Source organism: Canis aureus, chromosome 18 (assembly GCF_053574225.1).
Source record: "Canis aureus isolate CA01 chromosome 18, VMU_Caureus_v.1.0, whole genome shotgun sequence".
Taxonomy (NCBI): domain Eukaryota; kingdom Metazoa; phylum Chordata; class Mammalia; order Carnivora; family Canidae; genus Canis; species Canis aureus.
In genome coordinates this window covers 34,113,200-34,129,350 of record NC_135628.1, presented here as the reverse complement: position 1 = coordinate 34,129,350, position 16,151 = coordinate 34,113,200, and the positions used below count along the sequence as shown (strand labels likewise).

The 16,151-nt window shown below is 38.0% G+C and overlaps 1 pseudogene; it reads left to right on the top strand.

Annotated features, from left to right (window-relative positions):
- Positions 1 to 8,379: 8,379 nt before the first annotated feature.
- On the top strand, positions 8,380 to 8,893 carry LOC144288339 (large ribosomal subunit protein uL23 pseudogene; annotated as a pseudogene).
- Positions 8,894 to 16,151: the final 7,258 nt, after the last annotated feature.

Below are 16,151 nucleotides of genomic sequence, written 5' to 3'. Positions count from 1 at the left end.
CTCTTCCAATAACCAGCTACGTAGATATGTGACATGTGCTCATCCTATTTAGAACTCTCATATATAGGATATACAAAATATAGAATATTCTATATGTGAGAGTTCTATGATAGACTTCTGAAAATGATAGTGTAGCAATTTTAAGTGTTTCAAAAAATGTTAACTCACCAATTACTTATCAAGTGGTGTTTTTCTTTTAAGAAATATTTTTTTTCCCTTCTAAATGGAGTTGTACTGCCAGATCTTAGGATATTAACTTAATAGCACCCCCCCCCCAACACACACACACACCACGTAACACATAGCATGAAAAATGTTAGGAGATTAACATAGAAAGATAAAATGCTATACAGGATTCGCTTTCGCTTTCCCTCTGAGTAACAGACCACATTTTCCTAATATTTCCACTTTCTTTTTTTAACTCAAAGTGATTTAAAAAAGCAGCTACACAGAAGTTAGAAAACTATTCTCTCATTGAAACTAATAACGGAGAGATTATTAGTGTGGCCTGTATTCACATGCTGCTCCTTACCCTTACACAGCACACATAACTAAAGCCATCTCTGGGCAAAGGGTCTTGTAGAAATGGCACTAGGTCAGATATAAAATGTATGGCAGACCATCTTCTTTAAATATTCCCCTCCATTCTAGGGAACATCCCTGAAGCATTTAGTCAAAATAATATCAAGTAAAGCCATTCAGAGTTTATAATAGTATGATTCAATCATCTTAAATATTTTTTTTTAAAAAAAAGATTTTATTTATTTGAGAGAGAGCATATGAGAAGGGGGAGGAGTAGAGAGGGGGAGACATGCAGATTCCCCATCAAGACCTGAGCCAAAGGCAGACGCTTAGCAGACAGAGCCACACAGGCGTCCCCTAGCCATACTTTAAATACTTGGTTGTCAAGGGCCATTTCTATCACTGCAGAAAGTTCTATCAGACAGTGCTATGTGAGATCTGACAGGAGGGGAATTCAGTACTTCACAATTCAGAACACAACAGCAGCTCAGCTAAAAGTTCTCACATTTATTACTGAACCAACCTACTGGTATAGAGGCATAGTAACAGAGAAAATAATTTCCTTGATAAGACATGTCTATTGGCCAGGTAGGAAGGATGTTTCCATATTGATAGGATAGGAACATGTGATCTCCATGCAGCTTAAATATGTGTGCCAATTATGTTTGCTATTTCATGATGTGTGATGCTTCCTCATAGACCCCGCTTGGTTCTTCTCCAGTGTCTCCTCTTGGAGTTGTACCTGATTTTATTACCAGTTTTCATCCGAATCCACTGGGGATGGGACAATTCTGCTTTTGTTTCTTGGCCAGTAATCACTTGATTCTGAAAGTCTTGTGAGAAGACATGGAGAGGAACAGTCAACCACATACAACCAGGATGGCGGCGAAAAGGAGAGAATCATCTTAAATATTTACATAAGAATAGTAAGAACTAAAAGCTGTCTTCAGGTTATACGTATAAGCATAGACACGCACTTATACATATGAACTTATATACACATATGCATACATTTAAATTCTCACTATCATATTAAAGTGGTAACTTGCAGTTATATTAACTTACAATAGACTATCAGAGTTTAACTTTTTGTTAAAAGATTTGACTGCAGAAAAGCTACTTTAAATAATGTTCTTGTTTCTTTAAAATTTTTAATGTGTGCTTCAAGGTGACACACTGAATATCAAAAAATCTACTATCTTTCACTTAGCATTTGTTTTTAAGATAATAGGAACATTAAAAAATGTAACCTGATGATCATATTAGGATATCAGATAAGAAGCTGACATTATTAACAAATGAGAATATGTACATTTACATGTGTGTATACACATACTATATATCTACTTCTATTCTTTGACATACAGATTGTGAAAGATGAAATTTTTAAGTTTGTTTATAGCCGAGGGGAGGGGCAAGATAGCAGAAGAGTAGGGTCCCCAAATCACCTGTCCCTACCAAATTACCTAGAAAACCTTCAAATCATCCTGAAAATCTAGGAATTCAGCCTGAGATTTAAAGAGAGAACACCTGGAATGCTACAGTAAGAAGAGTTCGGCTTCTACCAAGGTAGGAAGACCGGGAAAAAGAAATAAAGAAACAAAAGGCCTCCAAGGGGGAGGGGCCCGCGAGGAGCCGGGCTGAGGCCGGGGCGAGTGTCCCCAGGACAGGAGAGCCCCGTCCCGGAGGAGCAGGAGCTGCACCGACCTTCCCGGGGGAAAGGGGCTCGCAGGGAGTTGGAGCAGGACCCCAGGAGGGCGGGGATGCCCTCGGGCTCCCGGGGACAGTAACAGACACCTGCGCCTCGGGAGATGCGCCGAGCTCCCCAAGGGCTGCAGCGCGCACAGCGGGACCCGGAGCAGCTCGGGGGGGTCTCGGGGGCGGCTCCGCGGAGGGGGCTGCGGGGCGGGAGCCCGAATCCAACAGCGCAGGCTCCGGAGCACAGGGCGCCGGGACACAGCCCAGGATCCGGCCTCCCCCGGGACAGGCAGAGGCCGGGAGGGCCCAGGACCACAAGGACGCTCCTGCCCCAGCTGAGCAGATCAGCGGCTCCGCCCCGAGCCTCCAGGCCCTGCAGACCAAGAGCTCTGGAGTTATTGCGGGGCTGACTCCAGGGCTGGAGAGCTGGCCCCGCCACTGCGGTTGTTCCTCCAGGGGCCTCACGGGGTAAACAACCCCCACTGAGCCCTGCACCAGGCAGGGGCAGAGCAGCTCTCCCAAGTGCTCACACCTGAAAATCAGCACAACAGGCCCCTCCCCCAGAAGACCAGCTAGACTGACAAGTTCCAGGGGAAGTCAAGGGACTTAAAGTACACAGAATCAGAAGATACTCCCCCGTGTTTGCTTTTTGTTGTTGTTGTTGGTTTTGTTTTGTTTTGTTTTTGTTTTGTTTTGTTTTGTTTTGTTTTTTTTGCTTTTTGATTTGTTTCCTTCCCCCACCCTTTTTTCCCTTTTTTTTGTTTCTTTCTCTTTTTCTTATCATTTTTTTTCTTTTTTTCTTCCTTTTTTCTTTTTTCTTTTTCTCTTTTCTTTCCTTCTTTCTCTCCTCTCTTTTTCTCCTTTTCCCAATACAACTTGCTTTTGACCACTCTGCACTAAGAAAATGACTAGAAGGAAAACCTCACCTCAAAAGAAAGAACCAGAAACAGTCCTCTCTCCCACAGAGTTACAAAATCTGGATTACAATTCAATGTCAGAAAGCCAATTTAGAAACACTATTATACAGCTACTGGTGGCTCTAGAAAAAAGCATAAAGGACTCAAGAGACTTCATGACTGCAGAATTTAGAGCTAATCAGGCAGAAATTAAAAATCAATTGAATGAGATGCAATCCAAACTAGAAGTCCTAACGACGAGGGTTAACGAGGTGGAAGAGCGATGTGAGTGACATAGAAGACAAGTTGATGGCAAAGAGGGAAACTGAGGAAAAAAGAGACAAACAATTAAAAGACCATGAAGATAGATTAAGGGAAATAAACGACAGCCTGAGGAAGAAAACCCTACGTTTAATTGGGGTTCCCGAGGGCGCCGAAAGGGACAGAGGACCAGAATACGTATTTGAACAAATTCTAGCTGAAAACTTTCCTAATCTGGGAAGGGAAACAGGCATTCAGATCCAGGAAATAGAGAGATCCCCCCCTAAAATCAATAAAAACCGTTCAACACCTCGACATTTAATAGTGAAGCTTGCAAATTCCAAAGATAAAGAGAAGATCCTTAAAGCAGCAAGAGACAAGAAATCCCTGACTTTTATGGGGAGGAGTATTAGGGTAACAGCAGACCTCTCCACAGAGACCTGGCAGGCCAGAAAGGGCCAGAAAGGGCTGGCATTCAGGGTCCTAAATGAGAAGAACATGCAACCAAGAATACTTTATGCAGCAAGGCTCTCATTCAAAATGGAAGGAGAGATAAAGAGCTTCCAAGACAGGCAGGAACTGAAAGAATATGTGACCTCCAAACCAGCTCTGCAAGAAATTTTAAGGAGGACTCTTAAAATTCCCCTTAAGAAGAAGTTCAGTGGAACAATCCACAAAAACAAGGACTGAATAGATATCATGATGACATTAAACTCATATCTCTCAATAGTAACTCTGAACGTGAATGGGCTTAATGACCCCATCAAAAGGCGCAGGGTTTCAGATTGAATAAAAAAGCAGGACCCATCTATTTGCTGTCTGCAAGAGACTCATTTTAGACAGAAGGACACCTACAGCCTGAAAATAAAAGGTTGGAGAACCATTTACCATTCGAATGGTCCTCAAAAGAAAGCAGGGGTAGCCATCCTTATATCAGATAAACTAAAATCTACCCCGAAGACTGTAGTGAGAGATGAAGAGGGACACTATATCATACTTAAAGGATCTATCCAACAAGAGGACTTAATAATCCTCAATATATATGCCCCGAATGTGGGAGCTGCCAAATATATCAATCAATTATTAACCAAAGTGAAGAAATACTTAGATAATAATACACTTATACTTGGTGACTTCAATCTAGCTCTTTCTATACTCGATAGGTCTTCTAAGCACAACATCTCCAAAGAAACGAGAGCTTTAAATGATACACTGGACCAGATGGATTTCACAGATATCTACAGAACTTTACATCCAAACTCAACTGAATACACATTCTTCTCAAGTGCACATGGAACTTTCTCCAGAATAGACCACATACTGGGTCACAAATCGGGTCTGAACCGATACCAAAAGATTGGGATCGTCCCCTGCATATTCTCAGACCATAATGCCTTGAAATTAGAACTAAATCACAACAAGAAGTTTGGAAGGACCTCAAACACGTGGAGGTTAAGGACCATCCTGCTAAAAGATGAAAGGGTCAACCAGGAAATTAAGGAAGAATTAAAAACATTCATGGAAACTAATGAGAATGAAGATACAACCATTCAAAATCTTTGGGATGCAGCAAAAGCAGTCTCGAGGGGGAAATACATCGCGATACAAGCATCCATTCAAAAACTGGAAAGAACTCAAATATAGAAGCTAACCTTACACATAAAGGAGCTAGAGAAAATACAGCAGACAGATCGTACACCCAGCAGAAGAAGAGAACTAATAAAGATTTGAGCAGAACTCAACGAAATCGAGACCAGAAGAACTGTGGAATGGATCAACAGAACCAGGAGTTGGTTCTTTAAAGAATTAATGAGATAGATAAACCATTAGCCGGCCTTAAAAAAAAGAGAGAGAGAAGAGTCAAATTAATAAAATCATGAATGAGAAAGGAGAGATCACTACCAACTCCAAGGAAATACAAATGATCTTAAAAACATATTATGAACAGCTATATGCCAATAAATTAGGCAATCTAGAAGAAATGGACGCATTTCTGGAAAGCAACAAACTACCAAAACTGGAACAGGAAGAAATAGAAAACCTGAACAGGCCAATAACCAGGGAAGAAATTGAAGCGGTCATCAAAAACCTCCCAAGACACAAAAGTCCAGGGCCAGATGGCTTCCCAGGGGAATTCTATCAAACGTTTAAAGAAGAAACCATACCTATTCTCCTAAAGCTGTTTGGAAAGATAGAAAGAGATGGAGTACTTCCAAAATCGTTCCATGAGGCCAGCATCACCTTAATTCCAAAGCCAGACAAAGACCCCACCAAAAAGGAGAATTACAGACCAATATCCCTGATGAACATGGATGCAAAAATTCTCAACAAGATACTAGCCAATAGGATCCAACAGTACATTAAGAAAATTATTCACCACGACCAAGTAGGATTTATCCCTGGGACACAAGGTTGGTTCAACACTCGTAAAACAATCAATGTGATTCATCATATCAGCAAGAGAAAAACCAAGAACCATATGATCCTCTCATTAGATGCAGAGAAAGCATTTGACAAAATACAGCATCCATTCCTGATCAAAACTCTTCAGAGTGTAGGGTGGGAGGGAACATTACTCAGCATCTTAAAAGCCATCTATGAAAAGCCCACAGCAAATATCATTCTCAATGGGGAAGCACTGGGAGCCTTTCCACTAAGATCAGGAACAAGACAGGGATGTCCACTCTCACCACTGCTATTCAACATAGTACTGGAAGTCCTAGCCTCAGCAATCAGACAACAAAAAGACATTAAAGGCATTCAAATTGGCAAAGAAGAAGTCAAACTCTCCCTCTTCGCAGATGACATGATACTCTACCTAGAAAACCCAAAAGCCTCCACCCCAAGATTGCTAGAACTCATACAGCAATTTGGTAGCGTGGCAGGATACAAAATCAATGCCCAGAAATCAGTGGCATTTCTATACACTAACAATGAGACTAAAGAAAGAGAAATTAAGGAGTCAATCCCATTTACAACTGCACCCAAAAGCATAAGATACCCAGGAATAAACCTAACCTAAGAGGTAAAGGATCTATACCCTCAAAACTATAGAACACTTCTGAAAGAAATTCAGGAAGACACAAAGAGATGGAAAAATATTCCATGCTCATGGATTGGCAGAATTAATATTGTGAAAATGTCAATGTTACCCAGTGCAGTTTACACGTTTAATGCAATCCCTATCAAAATACCATGGACTTTCTTTTTTTTAATTTTTTTTTAATTTTTATTTATTTATGATAGTCACAGAGAGAGAGAGAGAAAGAGGCAGAGACACAGGCAGAGGGAGAAGCAGGCTCCATGCACTGGAAGCCTAATGTGGGATTCGATCCCGGATCTCCAGGATCATGCCCTGGGCCAAAGGCAGGCGCTAAACCGCTGCACCACACAGGGATCCCCCCGTGGACTTTCTTCAGAGAGTTGGAACAAATTATTTTAAGATTTGTGTGGAATCAGAAAAGACCCCGAATAGTCAGGGGAATTTATAAAAGAAAACCATATCTGGGGGCATCACAATGCCAGATTTCAGGTTGTACTACAAAGCTGTGGTCATCAAGACAGTGTGGTACTGGCACAAAAACAGACACATAGATCAATGGAACAGAATAGAGAATCCAGAAGCGGACCCTGAACTTTATGGTCAACTAATATTCGATAAAGGAGGAAAGACTATCCATTGGAAGAAAGACAGTCTCTTCAATAAATGGTGCTGGGAAAATTGGACATCCACATGCAGAAGAATGAAACTAGACCACTCTCTTGCACCATACACAAAGATAAACTCAAAATGGGTGAAAGATCTAAATGTGAGACAAGATTCCATCAAAATCCTAGAGAAGAACACAGGCAACACCCGTTTTGAACTCGGCCACAGTAACTTCTTGCAAGATACATCCACGAAGGCAAAAGAAACAAAAGCAAAAATGAGCTATTGGGACTTCATCAAGATAAGAAACTTTTGAACAGCAAAGGATACAGTCAACAAAACTCAAAGACAACCTATAGAATGGGAGAAGATATTTGCAAATGACATATCAGATAAAGGGCTAGTTTCCGAGATCTATAAAGAACTTATTAAACTCAACAGCAAAGAAACAAACAATCCAATCATGAAATGGGCAAAAGACACGAACAGAAATCTCACAGAGGAAGACATAGACATGGCCAACATGCACATGAGAAAATGCTCTGCATCACTTGCCATCAGGGAAATACAAATCAAAACCACAATGAGATACCACCTCACACCAGTGAGAATGGGGCAAATTAACAAGACAGGAAACCACAAATGTTGGAGAGGATGCGGAGAAAAGGGGAACCCTCTTACACTGTTGGTGGGAATGTGAACTGGTGCAGCCACTCTGGAAAACTGTGTGGAGGTTCCTCAAACAGTTAAAAATAGACCTGCCCTACGACCCAGCAGTTGCCCTGCTGGGGATTTACCCCAAAGATTCAGATGCAATGAAACGCCGGGACACCTGCACCCCGATGTTTCTAGCAGCAATGGCCACGATAGCCAAACTGTGGAAGGAGCCTCGGTGTCCAACGAAAGATGAATGGATAAAGAAGATGTGGTTTATGTATACAATGGAATATTACTCAGCTATTAGAAATGACAAATACCCACCATTTGCTTCAACGTGGATGGAACTGGAGGGTATTATGCTGAGTGAAGTAAGTCAGTCGGAGAAGGACAAACGTTATATGTTCTCATTCATTTGGGGAATATAAATAATAGTGAAAGGGAATATAAGGGAAGGGAGAAGAAATGTGTGGGAAATATCAGAAAGGGAGACAGAACGTAAAGACTGCTAACTCTGGGAAACGAACTAGGGGTGGTGGAAGGGGAGGAGGGCAGGGGGTGGGGATGAATTGGTGACAGGCACTGGGGGGGCACTTGACGGGATGAACACTGGGTGTTATTCTGTATGTTGGTAAATTGAACACCAATAAAAAATAAATTTTTTTAAAAAAATTTGTTCATAGCCCTTTCACGAAGATGGCGCCAAAGGCGAAGAAGGAAGCCCCTGCCCCTCCCAAAGCCAAAGCCAAAGCCAAAGCAGAGGCTTTGAAAGCTAAGAAAGCGGTGCTGAAAGGCTTGCACAGTCACAAAAAGAAGAAGATCTGCACGTCACCTACATTCTGAGGACCCAAGACCCTGTGTCTCCGAAGGCAGCCCAAATATCCTCGAAAGAGCACCCCCAGGAGAAACCAGCCTTATCACTATGCCAGCATCAAGTTCCCCCTAACTACTGAGTCAGCCATGAAGAAAATAGAAGACAACAACACACTTGTGTTCATTGTGGATGTCAAGGCCAATAAGCACCAGATCAAACAGGCTGTGAAGAAGCTCTATGGCATTGATGTGGCCAAGGTCAACACCTTGATCAGGCCTGATGGAGAGAAGAAAGCATATGTTCGATTGGTTCCTGACTCGGATGTTTTGGATGTTGCCAACAAAATCGGGATCATCTAAACTGAGTCCAGCCGGCTATAAATCTAAATATAAATTTTTTCACCAAAAAAAAAAAAAATTTGTTTATAAAGTATATTTTATAGTACATTTTTTTCTGTTTCTTGAAATGGTATTTATTTCCCTCTTCCTCTCCATCACTTTTTGCTAATATATTTTGTCAAATTCCAATACTTGCTCTATCCCATATTTGTTTTGGTGGCATGGTGGAGGAAGTCTGTGGTCCACTGTGAGTGTTTTATTATGACTGTGGTTAATCACTGTAATTACTAATCCTGATGACTGCTCTAAAGTTGAAGCATTAGGATAGTAGTTTAGTGTTTTGAGAGTAGTTATTGGAGTGAGAGGCAATTTTCCACATGTATATTTCATTCACATTAAGTTAAACATTTTTTTGATATGGGATATCTAAGTGGAGATGTCAGGCAATTGGATGCCTAAGTTCCGGGAGGATTTTTTATTCAGTTTTTTAAAAAAATGTTTTGAGTTAGAAGATAAATTATCAGATTTAAGCAGGTAGGAGGTATTTACAACCACAGAAGCAGATAAGAAAAAGTAGAGAAGGCTCAACGTCCTCCAGTGCTACAATCATAAGAAATATTTAATTGACAAAAATGGATGTTAATCAATAAGAGGTTATTTAACTTTTAAATTCTGTCTTATAGCAAATGCTCTATTCAAATAATAGTCCTATCTAGTGATTCCCATCCCTGCCTACTAGTGGTATCAGTGGAGCTATAAAGAAATTAAAAAATAATGTCATTCCTCTGTTTTCTAGAAAGAGGAAAAATTGATGGAGGCACTTTTCAATTCAATTAACTTTTCAGTCCAGATCTGGCTCTTTGACTTCAGATTATTGCCAGGAAAATTAAAAGGTAAAAATCATGGATTAGGGGTTTAACAATAACAAAGATAAAACTGCTAACATTTCTTATTTAAACAGATATCTTAAAGTGTGAATGGTAAAAATGAACAATGTTAAAAAAATTGAGTCCCAAGATTATGGGCAGAAATATTACAGAATTAGTAATAACTAGTGTTTCTGAACATAGGCTTTGGATGGATTTAGGACTGGGTTTCAATCCTGGCACCTTTATTTTTTTTTTTAATTTTTTATTTGTTTATTTATGATAGTCACACAGAGAGAGAGAGAGGCAGAGACACAGGCAGAGGGAGAAGCAGGCTCCATGCACCGGGAGCCCGACGTGGGATTCGATCCCCGGTATCCAGGATTGTGCCCTGGGCCAAAGGCAAGCGCTAAACCGCTGCGCCACCCAGGGATCCCCAATCCTGGCACCTTTAGATACTTTGTAGCTCATGCAAGTTATGTAGTCTTTCAAAGCTTTTTTTTTTTTTCTTACTTGCAAAATGCTGATAATTCTTATTTTATGCAATTAATATAAGGATTAATTAGTTGTGATAATGTCTATAAAATATAGAGGTTTATTAAAGAGTCTACAGAATGATTTTAACCTTCCTTAAGCTTTGCTCACAAAAATACCAGGACCAAGAGATAACTCAAGTAACATGACCCAAATCAACACCACACGTAAGTCTTAATTCTCGGTGAGTCATCTAAAATGTCATAATATTCTGCTATTTAAAATAAGACGATCTTAATTATCTGTATTATGAAGGAAAAAAGGAGGATATGAAATTACAATAAACTTGTGGTTATAGAAAATGTTCCTTTCACTTAAGGAAAACTACAGTTTCTTCCATTTTTATATGTAATATCTGACTGTACATGCCACCCTGAAATATCCAGATTAAAGAACAGAAAACTGAATTTGAAATTGCAAAATATTTACATTATTCTGTATTTCTCCATCCATGAATCTCTTTAAATTGTCTCAGCAATCTTCAGAGACCATCACTATCCTGATACTCTGCTTATCTCTAGATTTCTTGGCCCCTGAAGTATGAAAGAACTGACACTTTTAGGACATATTTTGATTATTTACATCCTTTATAGATAAAGCAGGTCAGACTATCACAACGACTCCAACACAAAATCTAAAATATAATATATCCATCATCCTTAAGAAATACACTCAACCAGAAATTTCTGAAGGATTCTGAAAATCCCTTAGCACCCATACCTTCCCAGATAAGAGTTGTTATACTACATATATCATATCCTAAAAATCATTGAAGTGACATTTTTATATATTTCATTTTCCACCATGTATTTAAATGATCAAGACATCCAACTAAGATTATGGAATATGCTGACATATTCAACATATGAACCCTTTTGTATATTTTTGGCCAAAATACTCTTATCATTATGATGGTATGCTCTTAACAATGAAACTATTATATGTTAATCAAGAAAACAGATAAAAAAGCAGCTAGATAAAACTTTAATGTATTCAAAATCTATGCACTGGTTATCCTAATCAAGTTTCTAGAATGCCTGTTACTGAAATGTGATCTTGGCTAGTTCAAAGAATTATTTGCCAACTCTGATAAAACCCTTAAGTCAACCAACAATATTACCATCTAGCCTGGTTTCAACAAATTCTTACATTATTGGGTTTTGCCAACTGGATTTCACAGTGATCAAGTTCACTACACTTCAATGATCAGATCGTTATGAAAAGGCAACATGCAGCTGGGTTCCATGCTCAGTCACTGTATCAACTCATAAAGCACCTCTATATAGACAGAACAGCAGAAATAGGACCCTAAGAGAGAAAGCATAGAAACTGTTGTTTGTTCCTAAAAGGTAGAAAGTCACCAATGATTTTTAAAGTTGCTTCTTGTCATTGTTTTTATGGGAACTATTTGAAGATTATCATTTGCAAAACTTCCATATAGTATAACAACTGCAAATATTCAATAGTAGTATGCTGACCCAAACTTAGAACTTCAAATTAGGCAAATGAAGTTAGATCATCAAAACTGATGTGTAATATTAATTTCAGCACAAGTCAATCAAAACTATCCAATCGTAAATTCTGAATTTAATTTTCTCCGGAAGCTAGTATCCTTGAATGCCTCTCATTCACTGAATATACCTGAGAACGATTAAGAAAAGGGATCCTGGAAAATTTATTCCTAGGATTCCCCTGGAAGAATACATGAAGAATGTAGAAGAGGATAGCAATAATTTCAAGTTTACAACACAAGCCTAGCAAAGCAACCAAGTGCTAGTCTACACATTGGATTGTAAGGTTTCTAATCTATTGGAAACATTGTTCCGCTTTATTCATAATAAAAGAACAGCAAATACTGAAGATTTAAAACATCAGTGAAACTCAGTTTTTCAACATTGTTTAGAACGATGAAAAAAAGAAAAAAACTTAATATCTACCTACCAGAGCATGATTAATCCAGGCAGTGGAATGCTGTGCCACCAGTGTACATGAAAACATTGTAATTGAAAGGAACTAAGTAGATTGAAATTTTTAAAATATCCAATATAATACTGAGTTTAAAAAGACATAGAACAGGAAATACAGGAGCAGCCATAGGGTCCCATTTTAATAAAATGTCATTTTTTTCATAAGAAATCTAGATGGACATATGCTAAGTTTGTAGTAAGTACTCCTCTAAGGACTAATGTTTAGGTGGAGAGATTTTGACTTTCAAAAGTATACACCTTTCACTTGGTTTGATTTGCTACTAGCATATCATTTTTATATGAGAAATATAGATATATTTAAAAACTTTTATTGAGGTATAATTGATATACATTATATCAGTTTCAGCTGTACAACATGACTCCATATTTGTATATATATCTGACCCATGTAAAATACCAGTTGGATTGCACAGATATGTGGATTTTTTGATACAGTATTATAAATAAACTTTCCTCTGATTTTTTTAATGTTCTTTTCTATAGCTTGCTTTATTGTAAGAAAACAGTATATAGCACATGACAAAAAAGTTAATGAACTGTTTATATTATTGATAAAGCTTCTAGTCAGCAGTAATCTATTAGTTAAGTTTTGGGAGAGTAAAAAGTCGTAGGTGGAAAAAAAAAGATGTAGGTAGATTTTCATTGCACAGGGGCAGGGGAGGAGGGTTAGCTCACCTAACTCTCATATTGTTCAAGAATCAAGTGTGTTGTGAAATGATCAACACAATAAGTCTGTTTACACCTATCACCATACATGGTTAAAGGATATTTTCTTTTCTTTTAATTTTTTAATTTTTTTTTAATTTTTTAAAATTTATTTATGATAGTCACAGAGAGAGAGAGTGAGAGAGAGAGAGAGAGAGAGGCAGAGACACAGGCAGAGGGAGAAGCAGGCTCCATGCACCGGGAGCCCGATGTGGGATTTGATCCCGGGTCTGCAGGATCGCGCCCTGGGCCAAAGACAGGCGCTAAACCGCTGCACCACCCAGAGATCCCAGGATATTTTCTTATGATGAGACCTTTGAAAGTCCTAGCAACTTTCAAATATGCAATATTATTAACTATGGTTGCCATGGTATACATCATATCCCCATATTCCATATAACTGGAAATTTTTACCTTTTGACTACCTTCATCCATTTTGTCCACCTCTCCCAAACAGCTCTGGCAAACACCAATGTATTTTATTTATCTAGGAGTCTCAATTTTTTTATGATTCTATACAAAACTGAGATAAGATAGTATTTGTCTTTTTCCAATTTCACTTAGCATAATATCCTCAAGGTCCATCATTGTTGTCACAAACAGAAAGAGATTATTTTTTAGGCCTGTATAATATTCTATTATAGACACATTTTTTTCACCCATGCATGCTTTTTCCCTCAGATTTGTTCCCTAATTTGTATTGTGAGTCTGTGAGATTGTTTAATATATAATCTCCCAAAGTAGATGGGTAAGATACTGAAGCTGTGCCTTGAAGTATATGTAGAATTTTTTTCCCCTGAACAATCCTTGATTTAAAAAAAAAATTATTACAGTATAGTTAACAGAGTATTAGTTTCAAGTATACAATACAGTGATTCAACAATTCCATATATTACTCAGTGCTCGTCAAGATAACTGTATTCTTAATTCTCTTCATCTATTTCACCCATCCCTCTACCCAATTCCCTTCTAGTAATCACCTAGTCTCTAAAGTTAAAAGTCCATTTTTTGTCTTTTTTTTCCTTTGTTCATTTGTTTTGTTTTTCAAATTCCACATGAGTGAAATTATATGGTATCTGTCTTTCTCTGACTTATTTCACTTGACACTATATTCTCTAGCTCCATTCATGTTGTTGCAAATGGCAAGATTTCATTATTTCTTATGGCTGAATAATATTCTATCATATGTATGTGTAGGTTTATGTGTGAGTTCTTCTTTATTTATCTACTGATGGACACTTGGGCTGCTTTCATAATTGGCTATTGTAAATAACAAAACAAACATATGGGTGCATTTATCCCTTCAAATTAGTGTTTTTGCATTCTTTGGGTAAGTACCCAGTAGTGCAATTACTAGGTGAGAGCATAGTTCTTTTTAATTTTTTGAGGAACTACTGTTTTCCACAGCGGCTGCATTCACACACAGTGCAGAAGGGTTCCTTTTTCTCCACATCCTCACCACCATTTGTTGTTTCTTATGTTTTGATTTTAGCCATTCTGACAGGTGTGAAGTGATATCTCATTGTATTTTGGATTAACATTTCCCTGATGATGAATGATGTTGAGCATCTTTTCATGTACCTGTTTGGAAAAAGTCTGTTCTCTGGAAAAATGTCTGCTCATGTCTTCTGCCCATTTTTAAATTGGATTTAGGGATGTTGAGTTTTAGAAATCCCTTATGTAGTTTGGATACTAACCCTTTATAAGACATGTCATTTGCAAATGTCTTTTAGTTTTGTTGATTGTTTACTATGCAGAAGTTTTTATTTTGATCTAGTCCGAAGAGTTTATTTTTGCTTTGGTTTCTCCTGCCTTAGGAGACATCTAGAAAAATGTTGCCACAGTCTAGGTCAGAGAAATGACTGCCTGCGCTATTTTATAATTTTCATGGTTTCAGGTCTCACATTTAGGCCCTTAATACATTTTGAATTTATTTTTGTGTGTGGTGTAACAAAATGGTCCAATTTCATTCTTCTGCATGTAATTGTCCAGTTCTTCCAACACCATTTGTGCAACGACTGTCCACCCCCCCACACACAATCCTTTCTGTAAACAAAAAGGCTTTTCTCCATGTTTTCTATGACCGGTTACTGCTAACAACAAAGTCACTTATTTCACTTTCCACCTCATTTGTACCTACATGGAAAATACATACATTCAAAGGATAATGAGTGAGGCAAGTAACTTTGACCTTTATTTTAGAAACTTTCATCTCGGCAGGCTCTCTGGCAAACATACAAGATCATGGATTTTGAGGTGTACAGGAGAAAGGTGGAAGAGAGGATTTTAGGAAAACAACCTAACAGAACAATAGAATGGGAAATGACAGCATTCTTCTCTTCTTCATGAACTCTTATAATTTCTAGTCTTAATACTATATTCTTTACCTGGTACTGACATTAGAAAAATGTGAAAGAGGGGACTAGTTTTGCATTAACAGAAAAGAACTGAGAAAGGGAATTATAAACTGCAGCATCCACAGGGGTTATGGGAGCAGGGAGTTTGAGTAGACATTTGGCTGAATCAATTATTTCTAAAGTAACTTTTAAGATACACATATAAAGTAATCACCAAGAAGAGATTCCCCATGCACAAAAATACTTAGATAAAAACTAAAAATTTTAACTGGTGTTATTTATTTCTAACATTTAAGTTATTAATGTCATATGGAATATAGAATAGATTGGCTAGGTACCTGACATCAATAGCTCAGCTAGGAGATCAAATAAGGTAACACAAGCAAGGCAAAATAATTGTCATATTGTAGGCAATTAATAAATGTCAACTAGATTTTTTCCAATAATGTAATAAATACAATTGTGTTTCTCAAACAAAATTTGAAAAATCAGTATACTTTTTATTCTATAATCATTTTACATAAAAGGGAACCTAAACTTTGGTCACCATTTTGTATTGTTATCTTCTAATTGCTGTGTCATGATAATTAGACTCCCATTTCCAATCTCCCAGACCAAATCATGCGTAAAAAGCTATGAAATATGTCACACCCTTGATTTTCACCAAAACATCAAATCTAAAAAGTCAAGAAACCATAAATTTTTCAGTTACATAAAAATACTATTCAGACTACTTTTGCTCTCCAACAATGCAAAGAACTGATTAGCATACATGATTAAAATATGGACATGGAGAACTGCAAACATTTGCCATAATAGATTTGAGGCCATGTATTATCTGTTGCCATAAACCAATTACATGAATC